At 37.3% G+C, this 22,022-nt stretch overlaps 1 protein-coding gene across 23 annotated transcripts in view; it reads right to left on the bottom strand.

The window, feature by feature from the left end:
* Nucleotides 1-22,022, bottom strand: part of FUT8 (fucosyltransferase 8) — a 332,165-nt gene that overhangs the window by 260,824 nt on the left and 49,319 nt on the right. For 8 of the 23 annotated variants that reach the window (XM_070797729.1, XM_070797731.1, XM_019969077.2 and 5 more), the window contains exon 2: nucleotides 16,730-16,827. The exons of 3 other annotated variants lie outside the window; for them this stretch is intronic. The gene's annotated coding sequence lies outside the window, so the exon portion shown is untranslated. Of the gene's footprint in view, nucleotides 1-7,868; nucleotides 7,954-16,729; nucleotides 16,828-22,022 lie in introns of all 23 variants that reach the window. 12 more of the 23 variants (XM_070797716.1, XM_070797717.1, XM_070797730.1 and 9 more) reach the window with 3 other exon arrangements.

Genomic DNA, 22,022 nt, shown 5'->3' with positions numbered 1-22,022 from the left:
GAAGGCACACACATCCACCTGTAACTACAATCATGTTACGCTAGTGGGATTAAAAGTGATTCTTTTACTTTAAGAAAAAGTTGTCTAAATTTTCTCTAACAGTAATTTTTTAATATGAAGGTTTTGCAAAAGAAAATAAACTACATTTTATGTATAATTTAAACCAATTTCTTCTTATATCTCAATTTCTACCAATATATCTAATATGCAAGAGGTACATTAAGTTTTTTACCACATCAGAGAAAATTTAAGGATTAACATTACCTTATTTTACTCATAAAAATACTTAGTGGGAAATCTAATTAAATTAAGACACTCAACATAAAGAGGTCATCCAATTAATTGGTTCCATAAATACAAAAATATCAGTACAAGGGTTTAATACCCACTCTTAGAATCATCAGTATAGTTATCAGAGTACAAATTGGTGTAACTTGACATGACCTTATTCTGAAACAGACTATAAAATCAGATATTTTTTGTAAGGTATAAAAATGAAACTCTATCAACACAGGAAACAAAGGCTGCTGTTGCCCCCAAACCACACATGCAAAGAGAGCTGCTGTTACCCCCAAACCAAATTTGCAGAGTAACAGTAAATGGACTCAAAACGAGCCATCTTACCAATAACGAAAATCAGTCCTAATATTAACTTCCCTCAGGAAAAGTTCTTTACTCATCCCTGCAAATTACAATGCATGATCTCAAAATGTACAAACCTGATTCCAGAAGGAAATCACATTGCAAATGAGTAATACTGCCAAATCAGACAAAGAGTATTGTACCAAGTCTTTACCATTACTAAATTGTCAAAAAGATTCAAAAATAACCTTCAATCAGGTTCAACATGTAAAGAACTTGAAATTCATCACACTTGTCCTTATAGCAATAAAAAAGCTGAAGAGAAAAAATGAAAATCAACCACTCTTCTTCAATTAATCAGGGAATTGAAGCCAGAGGGCAAACCTCTAACCTGAAAACTACAGAGACAGGTAGATACAGAAAATCACACTGTGCAAGAAGCAAAGCCTAGGAAGATAAATCTTCAGCTGGAGCCAGTATCAGTAGGAACACTTTAAACAGTAAATGACAAACTGCTGGAGACTCAGTGTAGACTAGCTTAGACTGAAAAACCATGAGAGAGCTCAGTCTTTGAAAGGCCCCAACAGTTTCTAGAGTTTTACCTCCAGGAGCCCTACCAGGTTCTCAACTGTGATAATCTGAAAAAATTTTCTTTATTTCCAGCAGGGGGAAGGGAGACATAATAATTCTTAAAATATACCCAAAGCTTTCTGTTCTTCTTAAAAAAGACAGTCTGAAAAGAACATTATTTTAACAGAACCTAGCCTACCAGGAAGTACCTTACCTAACTCCAGCTCCCTCCAGCCTTCAAAGAACAGAAGAGATACACAAATCAGGTTTAAAAAACTGAGACCTAATCACAATACCACAAAACTCCCAACCATCTTACCTCCATATCAATACAACTCTATACAATAACAGAGCATTACAGGTAAAAAGAACTTCAAAGTCTGAGACCCCATTTAAAGATTCTCTACATAACCCAAAGACAAAAGAACAAGCCAAAATAAGGACACTGCAAGAAATGTTAGCCTCTGACACCAAATACAGGCTTCCCAGGTAGCTCAGTGGTAAAGAATCCACCTGCCAATGCAGAAGACAAGAGTTGGATTCCATTTCCTCTTGGGATCAGGAAGATCCCAAGAGAAAATGGAAACCCATTCCAGTATTCTTGCCTGGAAAATCTCATGGACAGAGGAGCCTGCCAGTCTACAGTCCATTGGGTTGCAAAGAGTCAGACACAATTAAGAACTGGACACAACTGAACATATATGCACGGCATGGCATCCTAATCAGATAAATATAAAACCTCACACTAAAGATCTATTTTGATAGACATGAGTTTGAGTGACCTCTGGGAGTTGGTGATGGACAGAGACGCCTGGCATGCTGCGATTCATGGGGTCGCAAAGAGTCGGACACAACTGAGCGACTGAATTGAAGTGAAAGATCTATTTACCTCCTCTTTTTTATCTACTATGCCATGCTTGCTGCTGCTGTGGCTGTTGCTTCAATCGTGTCTGACTCTGCGACCCCATAGATAGCAGCCCACCATGTTTGGATAGCAACAAAAAAAGACAAAGCATTGTAAAGGCAAAAAAACACAATCTGAAGAAACAAAGCATGCCTCAAAACCAGACTCATACAGCAGAGGCTTTAGAATTAGCAATGGGTTAAAAAAAGGCTATGGTAAATATGCAAAGGGCTCTAATGGAAAAAGTGAACATGTAAGAACAAATGGGTAATAAAAGCAGAACATGGAAACTCTAAGAAAAGATCAATAGGAAATGTTACAAATCAACAACAATGTAACAGAAAACAAAAATGTCTTTAGTAACAAACACCAAACCAGATCCAGGAAGCTCAGTGTCCTCCAAGCAGAACAAATACTAAAATACTTACAGAACAACAGATGAGTAAGTCAACAAAAAAAGAAGAGAAAAAAAACAAAGAGAGGAGAAAAAAAATAAACCTTATCTAGAAAGAAGTAAAATAAGAATTACATTGAACTTTCTCTTCAGAAACCATGCAAACAAAATGAGTGAAATAAACACCAACCTAGAATTCTGTACCCAACAAAATTATCCTTCAAAAGTGGGGGGGCGCGGGGGTGGGCAACCGTCTCAGACAAAAATTGAGAAAACTGAAAACCTACTGATCTGCCTTGCAAGAAATGTAAAAACAAGTTCTTCAGACAGAAATAAGATTATATACTGGTAAGAAACATGGATTATATAAAGAAATGATGAGCATAAGAAAAGCAATATATAAAGGCAAAACTAAAACTCTTATTTTTCTTATTCTTAATCTAACAAATAACGTGTTCAAAACCATATATTTTGTGATCACAGCTTATAGAAAACTTAAATGAATGACAGAATGGTATAAAGGATGGGAGAAAGGAACTGAAAATGCTCTAAGGTACTTGCGTATCCATGAAGTAGTGTAGCATTATTTGAAAATGAACTTGAATTACCTAGAAATGTATAAATGTTAACTCTGAGACAACCATTCAAAAAAGTTCCTTAAGAAATATAATGATATACTATAACAGGATAGAAAATGGAACCATATAAAATGCTCAATTAAAATGAGAGAAAGCAGAAACAGAGTGGAAGGCCAAAAAAAAATAAAAAGGAAAAGAAAAAAACAAAACCAGAAACTAAGAACTGGAGTAAGGAATGGAAAACATTTAAAATATGGTAAATACTAACAAGTACATCAATAATTACTTTAAATATCAGTGATCTACATACACCAATTCAGAGTGACAAGACCCAACTATATGTTGTCTGCAAAAACCCACTTATAAAGGCATAGATATATTAAAGGAAAAGGGATAACGTAAGATATACTATGCTAACACTAAACAAAAGAAAACAGATAGAGCTGACTTCAAAGCAAGGAAGATTTCCAGAATAAGGAGAGACAGTATATAATGATAGAGGGTTGATTCTCCAAGAAGATATAACTATCCTTATATACATGCAGCTAACAACAGAACTAAATACTTGAGATAAAAACTAGTAGAACTGCAAAAAGAAATACATAAATTCTCTATTATATCTGAAGATTTCAATACCCCACTATCAGTAAATGAACCAACAGGCTGAAAATCAGTAAGACTATCACAGAACTGAACAGCACCATCAATTAACTGGATCTAATTGACATCCATAGAGGCTTCCCAGGTGGCACAGTGGTAAAGAATGCCCCTGCCAATGCAGGAGACACAGAGACATGGGTTCAATGCCTGGGTCGGGAAGAACCCGTGGAGCAGTAAATTGCAACCCGCTCTAGTATTCTTGCCTGGTAAATTCCAGAGACAGAGGCGCCTGGTGGGCTATAGTCCATGGCCTTGCAAAGAGTGAGACATAACTGAACACAAGACACAACTGGCATCTATAGACTACTTCATTCAACAACAGCAGAATACACGTTCTTCTCAAGCTCAGAGGGAACATTCACCAAGCAGACTATATTCTGGGCTAGGAAATACACCTTTACAAATTTAAAAGAACAGATATCAAATGAAATATGGTCTCAGACCACAATGAAATTAAGCCAGAAATTAATAACAGTAGACAGCCAGAAAATCCCCAAGTATGTAGATATTAACAACATATACAAATGATACATGAATCAAAGTGTTGAGGATTTAAAAAAAATTTTTTAACTAAATAAAAATGAAAATAAAGCATAAAAATCTGTGGGATACAGCAAATACCATACTACATTTTCTCTCTTAGAAAGAAACTTAACACTGGATGCATATATTTAAATTAAAAAAGTAAAGTTGACTACTCAAATTTCTACCTTAGGAAACAAGGAAAAGAAAATAATTAAATTCAAAATAAGCAGCAGAAAATAAATAATAAAAATCAGAGCAGAAATCAGTGAAATTGAAAACAGGGTAAACAAGAAAACCAACAAAACTAAAAGCTGGTTCTTTGAGAAGACCAATAAAATGAAGAAACTCCTAGCCAAGCTTCCTAAGGAGAAAAGGAGAGAAGTCAATTACTAATATCAGACATGAAAGATGGGCCATGACTAGCAATCCTACAGATATTAAAAGGATAATAAAGAAATATTTGGATAATTCTATGCCCACAAACTTGCTAACTTAGAAGAAATGGACCAATTCCTTGAAAGACACAATCTGCCAAAGCAAACACAAGGAGAAACAGATCATGTGAATAGGCCTATACTGGTCAAAGAAACTGAATAAACAACTAATCACTTTCCACTAGTACACTGTAAGTCAATTATACTTCAATAAAAAATAAATAAAATTTAAAAAAAGGAAAATGTGTTCAACATGGTCTTCCTTCCTTGCTTTTTTTCCTACGGAATTGCAGGAGTAGCTGGGGAGGAGGGGAAAGAAATTTTCTAGATTTTCAAGCATCCAAAAATCAAAAAAATAAATACTACATAGAAAGTCAAGACTGTGAATCACAAAAGGAATCAAATACATCCATAGTCTACATCATGCTTGCTTCAGAAAAGGTTATTTCATTTTCTGAACTCAGCTGACAGAGTAGAGCAACAAAACATTTTTCTAACTTTAAATGAACTAACTGACCTGAAGAATGACTCTATTCTAAATACAACATTCAGACTGAAAAATAAAATACAGTAAGTCAGAGAGAATGGAATGGACTAGAATGGGGTAATTCCATGTTTACCCAATATCTTCACTAATGATTTTAACTCAAGCAAACAAAACATAAATAAGGCTATATTCACATGTCAGAATACATCAGATCAGCACTTAAAGCATTCTCTATTTCTTTTTTTAATTTTGTCACTCCAACAAAACTAATACCAATATGGTATACAGCAGACACTCAACAATTACAGAACTTTAGAACCTGAGAGCTAGAAAGGCTCTCAGAGATACATTCCTATTCTCTTCTTTCAAACCTCCCCTTTTACCCATTGAGAAACTAATAGCTGGAGAAGACCGTAACTTTTCCAAGCTATTATAGTTAACAGTGAGACAGAAACTATCTTTTTGCCTTTTCATACTGTTCATGGGGTTCTCAAGGCAAGAATACTGAAGTGGTTTGCCATTCCCTTCTCCAGTGGACCACATTTTGTCAGAACTCTCCACCATCACCTGATGAGAAGAACTAACTCATTTGAAAAGACCCTGATGCTGGGAAAGATGGAAGGCGGGAGGAGAAGGAGACAACAGAGGATGAGATGGTTGGATGGCATCACAGACTCAATGGACATGAGTTTGAGTAAACTCAGGGAGCTGGAGATGGACAGGGAGGCCTGGTGTGCTGCGGTCTATGGGGTCGCAAAGAGTGGGACATGACTGAGCGACCAAATTGACTGACTAACTGGACAGAAACTAGAACCAAAGCATCTTGACTTCCATACTGGTATTCCTTCCACAATATACCATGCTGTTGTCAACAACTCTGATGAGCCTGAGATTTCTATCCTACATGCATGCAAAGCAATGAGACTGTGAGAGTTTCATGGCTACTGAGAACCAAAAGTATCTAGCCACACACAGACTGAACACAGAACTGAAACCATATACTCTGCAATGCATTTAATACTACCCACCCCCCAAATTTATAACCACTGGAACATGTGAATTTGACCTCACTTGGAAACAGGACCTCTGCAGATGTAATCAAGGTAACATAAGGTCATACTGGATTAGGGTGGGTTCTAATCCAACGACTGGTATCCTTATAAAAAGAAGGCAATTTGGACAGAGATACAGAGGGAAGATCCCCTAGAGGAGGGCACGGCAACCTATTCCAGTATTCTTGCCTGGAGGAGCCCATGGACAGAGGAGCCTGGCAGGCTACAGTCCATAGAGTAACAAAGAGTCACGTACACACAGAGGGAAGACCACCATGTAAAGATGGAGGTAGAGATTAAAGGTACGCTGCCACAAGCCAAGCCAAGAAACACCAAAGATTGCTTAAAAATACCAGAAGCTCGAAAAGAGGAAACAATTATTCCCCTAGAGGCTATTCTTTTAAGTGACTAATTAGTCACTAATTACACAGCAATTTGTTATAGCATCCCTAGGAAACTAAAACACCTGCACACAAACACGCACACACCCCTTTCTGTTTACATGAGCCTGGCTTTACTAGTCCAGTGTCTTCACTAGCATACTCTACTATTCCAGGAGATTCTTGCGGGAACATAACTTGATTATAGAAATTTCACAAAAGACTCATCTAGACTCCAACAGAAAGCATCAACAGTTTAAATCCTTGCATCGCTGTTTTGATCAATTCTAAATTGTTGTATTGATATTCATGATACTTACTCAATATTAATCAAGCTCCATCATCACCATTGCAAGACTCAAATAAAATCAAACTTCAAATTCTAAAATTTTTACCTTGACTTTGCCCTTTTAAGGTATTATCAAATATCTGTCAAGGTGGTATTCTCCTTTACCACAGTAAGCAATAAACTCAATTTTATCAATAGGTTGTGTTAGTGTAATATCTGGTGAGCCAGTATCAGATAATCCTGGCAGAAAATATGACACCCCTGGGTCAGAAACAAAGAGAAGTTTACTACTCAAAACAACAGCTGTAGCCAATGTTATCATCTTTCGCACTGGTTCCCCAAGCTCCAATTCCTAAAGGGCAATACAAAGATAAGCCAGGTGATGCTGCACACACAGTGAGTTACATTACAGGAGAAGAAAGCTGAAACCTAAGAACCGTCAATATTTTAAAGGAGTTGCAAGCAAAAATATCCCACCTTTTCCCAAGAGAGATTATCTTGATTATCCTGGACAATAAGGAAATCTGCCCTCTGTTGTTATGGAAATACTATTTCTATCTTCTCAGGCTGTTAGCGATGCAAATTTCTTTCAAAAGAGGGCCCTAAACAAAAGCTGCCAATGCCTCTGGCTCAGAAGATGTGCTGAAGCATAAGAGATCATGGAGAATCACCTCTCAGTAGGTATCTCCCTTGTCCTAAAGGGCTAGAGACTTTAGGAAATCAGGATGAAGTTAGTATAAAGCAATGAGTAGAAAATGTTCCAGGAAGAAAACATTTAAACAAAAAGGTATACTACCTGTATAACCTAAAACCACCCTGTGTGTCTTAAACAGTCTCTCTCAACAAGCCTGTATATCAACTACGCAAAAGTAAATAATTATATGTTTGATTCTTACTTTTATTTTAAACTATTACATTTCCAAAAGAGTATACTGAATGAGGGTTTTTATTTTGTTTGCTAATTTTCTAGGTTTAGTAGCGCTCATGAAAAAAAAAGAAAAACAGGGACTTGCCTGGAGGTTCAGTGGTTAATACTCTGCACTTCCACGGCAGGGGGCACAGGTTCAGTCCCTCCTCAGGACACTTAATATCCTTCTGCTGTGCAGTGCAGCCAAAATTTAAAAAAAAGGAAGAAGAAAAAAAGAAAACTGTTTACTAGTTCTGAACTTCACCAATTTTACCTGTAAATACAATTATTAAATGAAATCCTCAAGAGCAGAATATAATCCACATTTTAGAGTACTTAGATTTTTAACCAAGAAATCTAAGGTCCAAATTTATCTAAAATTTGTAAAACTTTGGGTCTCATTTAATATTATACATTTTAAATTAATCCACATAAAATTTTAAGGTTGTTGAAAAATAAAAAATAATTTGCTAGATTTTTCTAGCTACATATTTAATATCAGCATATTTTTGCATCTGTTTGAAAATGAAGATCATATCTCATACCCTTTCAACAGTAACCTGTTTTAACACATCAGTTGAAAGAGAAATTAAAACTGAGTTTTTTAAATAAACAATTGTAAATTGAGCAATTTAACTTTATTTCAACTCTAAGATCAAGCAATGATCCCTGGAGGAAGAGAGGCAGGATGATGAGTAAAATGAGCACTACGTAACATGTCTCCAGAGAGCTGTGTGACTAAATCTTAACACCTCACCTCTCCAGGTCTCCACTTTCCTATTTACAAAAACAAAACAAAACAGGTATTAGACTAAATGTTCCTTAAGGTCCATGTCACTTAACAGTTCTACAAGTCCAGTTTTTACAGTTTTGATTGATTCTACTTTCTCATGATTTCAGAAAATTAACTTCCTACTTCTTGCCCTGACAATCTTGAAGAATCCACGGATGCAATGATGCTCTAATGAACTCAAAGAAGTCCACTAAATCATGAGTTCAGCAAGTAGTAATATTTGCAGTAGAAATAATTCTTTCAGAAAACACCAAAATCTAAAATGACCCTCACCGTCAAGAAGTTCAATCGTCTACTTGAGAATGTAGGTACATGAAATTCTAATAGACTTTCAGTTCAGTTCAGTTGCTCAGTCATGTCCGACTCTTTGCAACCCCATGAATCGAGGCACCCAAGGCCTCCCTGTCCATCACCAGCTCCCGGAGTTCTCTCAGATTCACGTCCATCGAATCAGTGATGCCATCCAGCCATCTCATCCTCTGTTGTCTCCTTCTCCTCCTGCCCCCAATCCCTCCCAGTATCAGAGTCTTTTCCAATGAGTCAACTCTTCGCATGAGGTGGCCAAAGTACTGCAATTTCAGCTTTAACATCATTCCTTCCAAAGAAATACCAGGGCTGATCTCCTTCAGAATGGACTGGCTGGATCTCCTTGCAGTCCAAGGGACTCTCAAGAGTCTTCTCCAACACCACAGTTCAAAAGCATCAATCTTCGGCACTCAGCCTTCTTCACAGTCCAACTCTCACATCCATACATGACCACAGGAAAAACCATAGCCTTGACTAGATGGACCTTTGTTGACAAAGTAATGTCTTTGCTTTTCAATATGCTATCTAGGTTGGTCATAACTTTCCTTCCAAGGAGTAAGCGTCTTTTAATTTCATGGCTGCAGTCACCATCTGCAGTGATTTTGGAGCCCAGAAAAATAAAGTCTGACACTGTTTCCACTGTTTCCCCATCTATTTCCCATGAAGTGATGGGACCGGATGCCATGATCTTTGTTTTCTGAATGTTGAGCTTTAAACCAACTTTTTCACTCTCCTCTTTCACCTTCATCAAGAGGCTTTTTAGTTCCTCTTCACTTTCTGCCATAAGGGTGGTGTCATCTGCATATCTGAGGTGATTGATGTTTCTCCCAGCAATCTTGCTTCCAGCTTGTGCTTCTTCCAGTCCAGCGTTTCTCATGATGTACTCTGCATATAAGTTAAATAAGCAGGGTGACAATATACAGCCTTGACATATTCCTTTTCCTATTTGGAACCAGTCTGTTGTTCCATGTCCAGTTCTAACTGTTACTTCCTGACCTGCATACAGGTTTCTCAAGAGGCAGGTCAGGTGGTCTGGTATTCCCATCTCTTTCAGAATTTTCTACAGTTGATTGTGATCCACACAGTCAAAGGCTTTGGCATAGTCAATAAAGCAGAAATAGATGTTTTTCTGGAACTCTCTTGCTTTTTCCATGATCCAGCAGATGTTGGCAATTTGATCTCTGGTTGCTCTGCCTTTTCTAAAACCAGCTGGAACATCAGGAAGTTCACGGTTCACATATTGCTGAAGCCTGGCTTGGAGAATTTTCAGCATTACTTTACTAGCGTGTGAAATGAGTGCAATTGTGCAGTAGTTTGAGCATTCTTTGGCATTGCCTCTCTTTGGGATTGGAATGAAAACTGACCTTTTCCAGTCCTGTGGCCACTGCTGAGTTTTCCAAATTTGCTGGCATATTGAGTGCAGCACTTTCACAGCATCATCTTTCAGGATTTGGAGTAGCTCAACTGGAATTCCATCACCTCCACTAGCTTTGTTCGTAGTGATGCTTTCTAAGGCCCACTTGACTTCACATTCCAGGATGTCTGGCTCTAGGTGAGTGATCACACCATTGTGATTATCTGGGTTGTGAAGATCTTTTCTGTACAGTTCTTCTGTGTATTCTTGCCATCTCTTCTTAATATCTTCTGCTTCTGTGAGGTCCATACCATTTCTGTCCTTTATCGAGCCCATCTTTGCATGAAATGTTCCCTTGGTATGTCTAATTTTCTTGAAGAGATCTCTAGTCTTTCCCATTCTGTTGTTTTCCTCTATTTCTTTGCACTGATGGCTGAAGAAGGCTTTCTTATCTCTTCTTGCTATTCTTTGGAACTCTGCATTCAGATGCTTATATCTTTCCTTTTCTCCTTTGCTTTTTGCTTCTCTTCTTTTCTCAGCTATTTGTAAGGCCTCCCCAGACAGCCATTTTGCTTTTTTGCATTTCTTTTCTATGGGAATGGTCTTGATTCCTGTCTCCTGTACAATGTCACGAACCTCATTCCATAGTTCATCAGACACTCTATCTATCAGATCTAGGCCCTTAAATCTATTTCTCACTTCCACTGTATAATCATAAGGGATTTGATTTAGGTCATACCTGAATGGTCTAGTGGTTTTCCCTACTTTCTTCAATTTCAGTCTGAATTTGGCAATAAGGAGTTCATGGTCTGAGCCACAGTCAGCTCCTGGTCTTGTTTTTGCTGACTGTATAGAGCTTCTCCATCTTTGGCTGCAAAGAATATAATCAATTTGATTTCAGTGTTGACCATCTGGTGATGTCCATGTATAGAGTCTTCTCTTGTGTTGTTGGAATAGGGTGTTTGTTATGACCAATGCATTTTCTTGGCAAAACTCTATTAGTCTTTGCCCTGCTTCATTCCATTTTCCAAGGCCAAATTTGCCTGTTACTCCAGGTGTTTCTTGACTTCCTACTTTTGCATTCCAGTCCCCTATAATGAAAAGGACATCTTTTTGGGGTGTTAGTTCTAAAAGGTCTTGTAGGTCTTCATAGAACTGTTCAACTTCAGCTTCTTCAGCGTTACTGGTTGGGGCATAGACTTGGATTACTGTGATATTGAATGGTTTGCCTTGGAAACGAACAGAGATCATTCTGTCATTTTTGAGATTGCATCCAATTACTGCATTTCGGACTCTTTTGTTGACCATGATGGCTACTCCATTTCTTCTGAGGGATTCCTGCCTGCAGTAGTAGATATAATGGTCATCTGAGTTAAATTCACCCATTCCAGTCCATTTCAGTTCGCTGATTCCTAGAATGTCGACATTCACTCTTGCCATCTCTTGTTTGACCACTTCCAATTTGCCTTGATTCATGGACCTGACATTCCAGGTTCCTATGCAATATTGCTCTTTATAGCATCGGGCCTTGCTTCTATCACCAGTCACATCCACAGCTGGGTATTCTTTTTGCTTTGGCTCCATCCCTTCATTCTTTCTAGAGTTATTTCTCCACTGATCTCCAGTAGCATATTGGGCACCTACTGACCTGGGAAGTTCCTCTTTCAGTATCCTATCATCTTGCCTTTTCATACTGTTCGGGGTTCTCAAGGCAAGAATACTGAAGTGGTTTGCCATTCCCTTCTCCAGTGGACCACATTCTGTCAGATCTCTCCACTGTGACCCGCCCATCTTAGGAACTATATATTTGCCTTAAAATTTCATGACATGCTCTTCAGCAAATGGAATCAGTATTCCTACAAACTAGAAATTCATCCCTTTTTCTAATATTTGGCTTTCAGTAATGTTTTTGAAACTCTGGAAAAGACCCTGATCCTGGGAAAGATAGAAGGCAGGAGGAGAAGGGGACAACAGAGGATAAGATGGTTGGATGGCATTACTGACTCAATGGACATGAGTTTGAGCAAGCTCTGGGAGATAGTGATGGACAGGGAAGCCTGGAGTGCTGCAGTCCATGTGGTGCTGCAAAGAGTCAGACACGACTGAGCAACTGAACAACAACAAATGTTTTTTATGTTTATTATAAAGTTATGCCAGATAACTAATTAATAAGACACTCACAAAAGAGCTCAAATCCTGAAGAACTTCTGAGCATAGCATCATCTCTGACTCTGTGTTGAATATGCCCAATGAACAAATATTCTCTCAGGAACATCTTTAAAATGCTCTGTCTCTGCTTAAAATGTTTTATCTATTTCTGAAATGTTCCCTGAGAACATAATATAGCATACCACTTATCCAACAGAGACTATGAAAGTTATATAATTCATCTAAAGATATGCAAAAACATGAGAACAATTCAAAGTCACACTGACTCTTTTTTTAGTGTTCAGGCTTTGGAGTTGAAATTGAAACCAACATTTTCTGAATCTAAGCATGACATTTTGCTCAAAATATTTTTATTTCTGTAGCACATGATGAACTAGATATTCCTTGTAAATATTCAAATAGCTTTTTGATACCACTAAATAAGCTAATCTTTCATATTACTAATTTAATTTCCCCAAGGCAGAATGACAGTTTCCATCATTTTCATCCCAAGTATTCATTCAAGAAAGTTTAAATTAACTTTTCATGCCCAACCTTTGTCCTTTTTACATACATTTTTAAGACAGAAGAATTCTTACAAATACTTGACTTTTCTAAACAGGTAACTCTTGGAGCTCCCTATATGAGGGTTAACTACATAAAAATTTGTACATTTCTGATCTACCACTATACTGAGGAAAGCTACCTGATTTTTCCATAATAAGGACAACACATAAGTTCCAATATACCCCCATCTTATAATTTTCATCACCTCTCTTTCTATACTCAAAATGATCATTTAAAAAAAAAGATCATAAGTTGCAAGTCTCTTCCCATACCCATATGATCTGTTAAGTTTTTTCTAATTAATTTTTAATGACATTTTAAAAAGAAATGCAACCCCCAATCCAAAAAGGCAACAGTTAAATCATTATGATCTCTTTAAAAACAAGTAACACTGTTTTAATAAAGAATATATAATCACATTTTTATTTTAAACTGTATGACTCCACAGTAAATATATTATATACCATGACAAGTGGAATTTATTCCTGCAACTAAGGAGAGCATAGCATACAAAAATTAATATAATACGCCACATCAACAAAATGAAGGAAAAACTCACATAATCATCTCAACTAACACACAAAAAGTGTTTTACAAAATTCAACATCCTTTCATGACAAAGACACTCAATTAAATAGGAATAGAAGGAAACTACCTCAACATAATAAAGCCATATATGAAAAGCTCACAACAAACAACATACTCAATGGTGAAAGACTAAAAGCTTTTCCTGTAAGATCAGAAACAAGGTAAGAATGCTCACTTTCATCACTTCTATTGGCTACAGCACCGAAAGCTCAAGTGACAGCAATTACGAAAAAGAATACAAGGCATTCAGACTGAAAAGGATAAAATAAAATTATCTCTGCTTGCAGATAATGTGGTCTTCTATGTAGAAAACCCTACAGACTCCACCAAAACAACTGTTAGAAGTAATAAATGGATTCAGCAAAAAAAGATACAAAGACTAAAGTCAGTTGCGTTTCTATATGCAAACAATGAACAAACTGACAAAGAAAATTACAAAAATAACTTAATTGACAGTAGTATAAAAAAGAACAAAATACTTAGGAAATAAGTTAACCAAGGAGGTAGAAGGCTTGTACAATGAAAACTATAAAACATTGCTGAAAGAAATTAAAGAAGACATAAATAAATGGAAATAAATCTCACGTTAATATTCTAAAAGACTTAATATTGCTAAAATGTCAATACTACCCAAAGCAATCTACAGATTCTATGCAACGCTTATCAAAATCCCAAAGAATTTTGCACAAAGAGAAAAAAGGATCCTAAAATTCACATAGACTCTCAAGGGACCTCGAAGAGCCAAGAAGATCTTGAAAAAGAAAAGAAAAACTAGAGGATTCACCCTTCCTGATTTCAAAATTTCACTGGAATGCTACAGTAATCAAAACAGTGCAGCACTGTCATAAAGACAGACACACGGACTAGTGAAAGAGAGCTTAGAAATAAACTCACACGTACACGCTCAAATGATTTCTGATAAGGGTGTTAAGACCATCCAATGGGGAAAAAGTAAGTCTTTTGAACAAATGAGTGCTGGGGAAACTGGTCCACACACCTAATGCCATATACAAAAATTAAATGAAAATGGATGAAGAATCTAAATGTAAGACTTAAATAATAAAACTCTTAGAAGAAACAAAGCACAAAAGCATCAGGACATTGAATTTCACAATGATTTCTTGGACAGGGGGACACCAAAGGCACATGTAAAAAGAAATTAAAAAACGAATTTGACTTTATGAAAATTAAAAATTTTGTGCACAAGATACTATGCATAGAATAAAAAGGCAACCCACAGAATAGGATAAAATACTTGGAAATCATATATCTGATAAGAAATTGATATCCAGAATATGTGAGAACTACCCTAGAACTCAACAACAAACCAGAATGACTCAAAATTGAGAAAAGGGCTTGAAACAACATTTCTCCAAAGATATGTAAATTACCAACATGAAATAACATGAGAAGATGCTCAATGTCAGCAATCATTAGGGCAACGTAAATGAAAACTAAAGTACAATACCACATCATAACCATTAAGATGGTTACTTAAAAAAAAAAGAAAATAATAAGCACTGGCAAGGACGTGAAGAAACTGGAAGCCTTGTGCACTACTGGCGGAAATATAAAATGGTGTAGCTCCTGTCGAAAACAGTATGGTGGTTCTCAAAAAAAGTAAAAATAGAATTATGATCTAGCAATTTCGCTTCTGAGCATATACACAAAAAGAAATAAAAGCAGGGCCTTGAAGAGATCACTGTACACCCATGTTCTGTGAATACACAGCAGCTAAAACACAGAAGCAACCCAACTATGTTCATCAACTGATGAGTAGATAAGCAAAATGTGATATATACACACAATATTATTCAAACGTAAAAAGGGAAGAAAACTGCAATATGCTACAAATGGATATACCTTGAGCACGTTACACTAAGTGAAATGAGTCAGTCATAGAAAGAAAATTACTGTATAATTCCATTCATATAAAGTACTTAGAGTGGTCAAAATCATAAAGACAGAAAGTATCGTGCTGGTTGCCAGGGACTGGGGGAGCAGAGAATGGAGAGTTATTGTTTTATTGTTTAATGGGTATAGAGTTTCAGTTTTACAAGATAAAAAGTTATGAGGATGGATGGTGGTGACGGCTACATAACAATGTGAATATACTTAACACCATTGAGCTGTACATTTAAAAATGGTTAAGGTAAATTTTATGTGCATTTTATCACAGGATTAAAAAAGAAGAAAGCACGACTGCAATAATCACCAAAAACTAGAAACTCCCCACATGTCCATCATATGGTGAATGGATAAACTAACTGTATATGTATATAGACAGATAGATAGATAGTGTTAGTCTCTCATCATGTCTGACTCTTTGCCACCCCATGGACCCCAGGCTCCTATGTCCACGGAATTTTCCAGGCAAGAATACTGGAGTGGAAACCCATTCCGCTCTCCAGGGGGTCTTCCGGACTCAAAAACTACAACTGGGTCTCCTACCCTGGGGGAGGATTCTTTATTGTCAGAGCCACCAGGGAACTAACTGCAGTATATCCATACAATAGGACACTACTCAGTAACAAAAAAGAATGAGCTACTGGTACACACAACATGGATAAATGCAAATGCATTATGCTAAATGAAAGAAGCTAGATTTTAAAAGCTATACATTAAATGATTTCATTTAAATGGTATACTGGAAAAAGTAAACTACAGGGACAAAAAAAAAACAGATCTGTAGTTGCTAGGGATTGAGATGCAGAGAGAGGTTGACTACAAAAAGGCAACAAGAGTGAATTTAGAAGATTATGGTAATGAATATATATTTGTCAAAATTCACAGACTTAAAAAAAATAAAAAAAATAAAAATCTGAATGTATAACTGAAATATGAATAAGAATGAAATCTTTCTAAATAAGCTACTAAAAGTTTCAAACAATTTTAAGATGAGTAGTTTATTTTCAGCACTAAAGATGCCACAGGATGAAAAGGTACAGTATACAATATTCACCCACAACTTACCTAGCACCTTAAAGTAAAAAACTATTAAATAGGAAATAAAACATTTTTCATTTTATGCACTGCAAATTGTACATAACAGGTAGCGTGGTAGGTACATAATTCAGGAGAAGTTTAAATTGACTTGGCCTTTCTACTTCACTGGTGTATACATATGTAACTTTAAATACAAAATTATCCATTTCTAAAAATATTAACATATAATTGGAAAAGAGAAGTACTGTCCACAAAATCTACTAACCTGAATTTGTTCAGTTAATCAATAATTGCAATAGAACTCTTTATCAAAACTGGAAACACCATCAGGGTCATGGGTGCTCTCTTAGAAAAAGCAGCAACCTGGAACAAAAAATATACATATATACTATGAACCTCTGTCCTATTCAAACTTCAGTTACCATTATATACTTTTCTAAAGTTCCCTTTTTTCCCCCTTATGTAACTTTTATATACTTTATATACTTTTCTAAAGTCCCCTTTTATATACTTTTCTAAAAGTCCCCTTTTTTCCCCTTATGTAGCCACTCATAACATGTAAAAATTTTGCATATTCACTTATTCTGCAAGCTACACCTTTCAATATGCCTCAGATACGCAGATGACACCACCCTTATGGCAGAAAGCAAAAAGGAACTAAAGAGCCTCTTGATGAAGGTGAAAGAGAAGAGTGAAAAAGCTGTCTTAAAATTCAACATTCAGAAAACTAAGCTCACGGCATCTGGTCCCATCAGTTCATGGCAAATAAATGAGGAAACAATGGAAGCAGAGACAGATTTTATGTTCTTGGCCTCCAAAATCACTGTGGTGACTGCAGCTGTGAAATTAAAAGATGCCTGCTCCTTGGAAAAAAAGGTACGACAAACCTAGACAGCGTATTAGAAAGCAGAGTGATTACTTTCCCGACAAAAGTCCATATAGTCAAAGCTATGGTTTTTCCAGTAGTCACATACGGGTGTAAGAGTTGGACCATAAAGAAGGCTGAGCACCAAAGAATTGATGCTTTTGAACGGTGATGTCAGAGAAGACTCTTAAGAGTCCCTTGGAGTGCAAGTAGATCAAACCTGTCAATCCTAAAGGAAATCAACCCTGAATATTCATTAGAAGGACTGATGCTGAAGCTGAAGCTCCACCCCTAGCCACGTGATGCAAAGAGCCGACTCACTGGAAAAGACCCTGAGGATGGCAAAGATTGAAGGCAGGAGGAGAAAGGGACAACAGAGCACGGAAATGGTTTGGATGGCATCACCAACTCAACGGACACGAGTCTGAGCAAACTCCAGGAGAAGGTGAAGGACAGGGAAACCTGGTGTGCTGAAATCCACAGGGTCACGGAGTCGGACATGACTGAGCGACTGAACAATATCAACAATGCCTTTCAAATCCCACTAAGAAACAGCCTTTCATTTTGCAAATTATATTCAAACATAGTAACACTGTCTTAATTTGCTTCATAGTTCATCTTAAAATAAATCTGCACCTATAAAACTGCTTTGTGAACACAAAATTCTTAATTTTGTCTACATCTTAAAACAAGGTCAGTCAGAAACATCTCTTTCCAGACCAAAGCTTGAAATCATCTACATCCCTATACCTCAGTTAGCTCTACAATCTAATTTCTGACTATATTCTACACAAACTTTCATTCAAGTCAATTTAATTTGCTTGCTTTCCACAGAACAATTCTGTCATTCTCAGCTGTCACCATGCAACACAGCATTCCTTCTTTTTAAAAGAAAGATTTTTCCTCCCTTATCCTCTTTGTTAATCAATGCATATTCATCAACTTTCAAAATGCAGCTCCTCATTCCTGCCTGAGAGCTGATAAAATCATTCTGTACTCCATTAATCTCTACAAGAATATTTTGTTTCCTTTGATATGTGTCATCTCATATAGTCTTCTGGTTAGCAACACTATCTCCTACTTCTTTTGTCACCTCTTCTCCATCATCTAGTAACATGTTTGACACACAGAAAGTAATCACTATGATTGACTAACAAGTGAAATGGTCCGAATGAAGATTCACACATCATATGTTCACTGAGTGTGTACATATGTGCAGCTCACCAAGTAGAAAAACCCAAGAATAACATAAAGACACAAAACACTCTATGGAAACATGTCTTTCTGCCAGTTAATTTACTGTTGTTACAACATAAGATTATTTTCAAATTGTCAGATGTAGTCTTTCGCTGACAGCAAAGCCATTTTGAAACCAATTTCTGATGATTAGAAATAATACAGAAGAATCATTACCAGTTCCATCTCCCCAAAAGTAATCCAACTATGTTCATTCTAAATTCCAAGAGTCAAAAATTTATTCTGAGACACAAGAGCCTATAAAAACATTTAATAAATAATTCTAAATCAAAAGCAAGCACATTTCTATACTGTCTTACAGTAAAGAATCTGTCAGCAACGCAGGAAACCCAGGTTCGATCCCTGAGTCAGGAATATGCCCTGGAGAAGAAAATGGCAACCCACTCCAGTATTCTTGCCTGGGAAATACCATGGACAGATAGATGAGCCTGGCAGGGTACATTCCATGGAGTCCGAAGACTCAGATACAACTGAGCAACTGACACTTTACAATTTACATTATCTTTTCTGGAAATTCTCACTGAAAAGGACAAACCACTCCCAAGTCAACTACCCCAGGGCCCATAAACTGACAATTCTTAAATGGCCATTAATTACAAAATCATCAAGGCTCATTGTGATTCCTTCACCAACTTCACAAAACCTTCACAAAACTTCACCAACCTCCCACAATAATTCAGTATTATGGGATTCATACTTCGTCATGAAGTAACTGGTACCAGATTTCTCTTTAGTCAGTAAACAACAGCAAAACTAGGCAAAACAGATGACAGCACAGTTTCCAGACACTGGACAACAATTAGTGTAGATCTTCATTCTCTGAGAGAAGAAAACAAGCTAGATAAGCCTACATACACCTTAATTTTCTGCTAAGAGACATGTTACAGACACTACTGCAGGCAGGGAAATTCAAAGTAGAGCGCAGCAGGGTCACCAACATGAAAGGACAAACATCAGAGTTCAGAAGGGATCAGATCAGATCAGATCAGATCAGTCGCTGAGTCATGTCCGACTCTTTGCGACCCCATGAATCGCAGCATGCCAGGCTTCCCTGTCCATCACCAACTCCCGGAGTTCACTCAGACTCACGTCCATAGAGTCAGTGATGCCATCTAGCCATCTCATCCTCTGTCGTCCCCTTCTCCTCTTGCCCCCAATCCCTCCCAGCATCAGAGTCTTTTCCAATGAGTCAACTCTTCGCATGAAGTGGCCAAAGTACTGGAGTTTCAGCTTTAGCATCATTCCTTCCAAAGAAATCCCAGGGCTGATCTCCTTCAGAATGGACTGGTTGGATCTCCTTGCAGTTCAAAGGACTCTCAAGAGTCTTCTCCAACACCACAGTTAAAAAGCATCAATTCTTCGGTGCTCAGCCTTCTTCACTGTCCAACTCTCACATCCATACATGACCACAGGAAAAACCATAGCCTTGACTAGACGAACCTTTGTTGGCAAAGTAATGTCTCTGCTTTTCAATATGCTATCTAGGTTGGTCATAACTTTCCTTCCAAGGAGTAAGCGTCTTTTAATTTCATGGCTGCAGTCACCATCTGCAGTGATTTTGGAGCCCAAAAAAAATAAAGTCTGACACTGTTTCCACTGTTTCCCCATCTATTTCCCATGAAGTGATGGGACCAGATGCCATGATCTTTGTTTTCTGAATGTTGAGCTTTAAGCCAACTTTTTCACTCTCCACTTTCACTTTCATCAAGAGGCTTTTTAGTTCCTCTTCACTTTCTGCCATAAGGGTGGTGTCATCTGCATATCTGAGGTGATTGATATTTCTCCCAGCAATCTTGATTCCAGCTTGTGTTTCTTCCAGTCCAACGTTTCTCATGATGTACTCTGCATATAAGTTAAATAAGCAGGGTGACAATATATAGCCTTGATGTACTCCTTTTCCTATTTGGAACCAGTCTGTTGTTCCATGTCCAGTTCTAACTGTTGCTTCCTGACCTGCATACAAATTTCTCAAGAGGCAGATCAGGTGGTTTGGTATTCCCATCTCTTTCAGAATTTTCCACAGTTGATTGTGATCCACACAGTCAAAGGCTTTGGCATAGTCAATAAAGCAGAAATAGATGTTTTTCTGGAACTCTCTTGGCAATTTGATCTCTGGTTGCTCTGTCTTTTCTAAAACCAGCTGGAACATCAGGAAGTTCATGGTTCACATACTGCTGAAGCCTGGCTTAGAGAATTTTCAGCATTACTTTACTAGCGTGTGAGATGAGTGCAATTGTGCAGTCGTTTGAGCATTCTTTGGCATTGCCTTTCTTTGGGATTGGAATGAAAACTGACCTTTTCCAGTCCTGTGGCCACTGCTGAGTTTTCCAAATTTGCTGAAGGGATATATGGCAATTATTACTGGAATACTATACCAGACAGGAGGGAGTAATGAAGAAAAAAACTTCAGACATCTTCTCTTGAGTCTTTGGCTTCATGCTAATTTGCACATACTTAGGATAAAACTCCCAGTGGGCTACGATCTATAGGGTCGCAAAAAATCAGACATGACTGAAGCGACTTAGCATGCACATACACAGGGTAAAACTCCATAAGGCAAAGGTGGGGGGCGGGAGAATCTGCTGGGGAGCTAAGAAAAATGACCAATTCATTCAGAGCTAGGGACATGTGAGTTGCACCTAACCAGAGGAGAGAAACCTTGCATACTCTGGACAATAAGCAGAGGCCTCAGCAGGGCTGAATTAGTCCCAGAATAAAGATTAATCGATGATGATGACAGCAGAGCTTAAAAACAAACCCTGAAGGAACAACCTGATCCTCAACTTAACATCTGTAAACAGATGGTGAGCTAAATGGAAAACCTCATAATTCACAGGGCATCAGGTAAAGTTTTCAAAAAGGTTCTGCCTCAGGAATACAGCAGAATTATACTAAATGGTCCTAATAAGGAATACCTTAAAGGATTAAATATTTCCCAAGTAAATACATTCTACAAAAAGCTTCAAGAACATTTAGAGGAATACAAAAATATTCAGCACCCAACAAAGCATAATTTACAATGTCTTCTGTTACATACCTAACAAGCATTAACTAATTTGCCAAGCAAGTTTCAAGAAAAAAAGACAAGAAAATAAGAGGCAAATGAGAAGTATCAATGAAAACCAACCCAGAAAGGACACAGTTTTTATAAAACCAGGAAACTAGGATTAAAAGTTATTATAAATGTATTCTATATGCTGTGAAGCTAGAGAAAAGACTGAGTGCAATTTAAGTTTAAAACATAGAAAAAAGACCCAAATTGAACACCTAAAAATGAAAGCTAGAATGTTAGAGGCTCTACCTGACACTCGGTGAATTAGGCCCTATTCCTAACACTGTGTAAGCTGTGAGCACTGTATTCCTTTTGGGTGAGTTCCTTTGACCACACATAGTTTCCTCACAGGCATGTACTGATCAGTGCTCAACTGAATTCCTG

The sequence above is a fragment of the Bos indicus genome, chromosome 10 (genome assembly GCF_029378745.1).
Source record: "Bos indicus isolate NIAB-ARS_2022 breed Sahiwal x Tharparkar chromosome 10, NIAB-ARS_B.indTharparkar_mat_pri_1.0, whole genome shotgun sequence".
In the NCBI taxonomy this organism is placed as follows: Eukaryota; Metazoa; Chordata; class Mammalia; order Artiodactyla; family Bovidae; genus Bos; species Bos indicus.
The sequence above is the reverse complement of the archived record's forward strand: the minus strand, read 5'-3'. Positions and strand labels throughout refer to the sequence as shown.